The sequence below is a fragment of the Antrostomus carolinensis genome, unplaced genomic scaffold, assembly GCF_000700745.2.
Source record: "Antrostomus carolinensis isolate BGI_N321 unplaced genomic scaffold, ASM70074v2 scaffold26442, whole genome shotgun sequence".
NCBI classification, from domain to species: Eukaryota; Metazoa; Chordata; class Aves; order Caprimulgiformes; family Caprimulgidae; genus Antrostomus; species Antrostomus carolinensis.
The window spans coordinates 1,550-3,101 of record NW_010298032.1 but is presented as its reverse complement, the minus strand read 5'-3'; the positions used below and the strand labels follow the sequence as shown (position 1 = coordinate 3,101).

At 43.8% G+C, this 1,552-nt stretch overlaps 1 protein-coding gene across 1 annotated transcript in view; it reads left to right on the top strand.

Annotated features, from left to right (window-relative positions):
• Window positions 1-1,552, top strand: part of DENND3 (DENN domain containing 3) — a gene marked incomplete at both ends in the record, with an annotated part of 10,564 nt that overhangs the window by 8,190 nt on the left and 822 nt on the right. The window lies entirely within an intron of this gene.

Genomic DNA, 1,552 nt, shown 5'->3' with positions numbered 1-1,552 from the left:
CGATGGACATGTGGAGTATGTTCCTGTGGTTAAATAGAAAGCCATTTTAAGTAGCTAGAACAGGATTTACCAGCCTAGAGAATTTGGTCTGCAGTGAGCAGAGGACTAGCAAAAGATCCAGATGACATAGTATTATGCTTTAATTATTTGCCTGAAACAAAGGCAGAAAGTTAACTTGTGCTCAAGGAAAACTTCTAGTAGCCTTCCAGTACCTGAAGGGGCTCCAGGAAGGATGGGGAGGGACTTCAGACAAGGGCAGGGAGTGATAGAACAAGGGGTGATGGCTTTAAACTGGAAGAGGGGAGATTGAGATGAGATCTGAGGAAGAAATTCTTCACTGTGAGGGTGGTCAGACACTGGAACAGGTTGCCCAGAGAAGTTGTGGCTGCTCCTCCCTGGAAGTGTTGAAGGCCAGGCTGGATGAGGCTTTGAGCAACCTGGTCTAGTGGAAGGTGTCCCTGCTGATGGCAGGGGGGGTGGAACTGGGTGATCTTTAAGGTCCCTTCCAACCCAAACCATTCTATGATTCTATGAAAAGGAGCCCGTATAGGAAACCAGTGACTGATTTTCCTAGATGTTGGAAAAAATGTATTATTTTAAATGGAAGAGGGGTACATAAGCCTTCATTTAGCCCATTTTTTATAGCTCCCATATTGTATATGGTGTACCAATAATTTGCTTTTTAAAGAGGAGCCTTATGTTCTTTGGAACAAAGAGGATCAAGGAATGCTTTTCTGGACAGGGATGAGAGCAGCCAGGAATTGGCAGCATCCAGTGATAAATCAGTACAGATGCAGTTTAAAGACCATCTCATTTTTGCTTTGAACACATAATCGACTAGATGTTTACAGCATGCTTCTGGATTTTTTTCCTGCTTGTTTGTAAAAGAAATAATACATTTATTGTTCTGTTCAGGCAAAATGCTTTTGATCTTTTGGTAGCACTGGGAAGAGCTGGAGGCCTTAACCTGCTGTCTTCCCATGGGGGTGGCAGCTCCCAGTCCAGACCAGACATTGGTCAGAGCTTTGCCAGCGATGCAGCAGGCGTAACTGAGTTTCAGGGAGAATTTGCTTAGGTGGTGTTGGAACCTTCTGAAAAAAGGTTTTCTCGTCTGAAGACAAGAGATGTTAAAAGGTAAAAAGAAAAAAAAATATAGAAAAACAGTTTTCAGGTATTTTTGTCCTAACTTGAGAGAAAAAGAGAGAAAATCCACAGGCAACAATGTTCGGGAGGATTATAGGGAAAGTTTCTGTTGTACTTAACTGCTCATGCATGATGTAATGCTTGCTCTAGTTGACTCTGAACAAGCAATTAGCCTGCAGTGTTTCCACTGATAAAAGAGTTTCACAGAATCACAGAATGATCGGGGTCGGAAGGGACCTCTGGAGAGTCCAACCCCCCTGCCAAAACAGGTTCACCCAGGGCAAGTTGCACAGGACTGCATCCAGGAAAGTTTTGAACATCTCTAGAGATGGAGACTCCACAACCTCTCTGGGCAGCCTGTCCCAGGGCTCCAACACCCTCACAGGAAATAAGTTTTCTTTCATGTTTA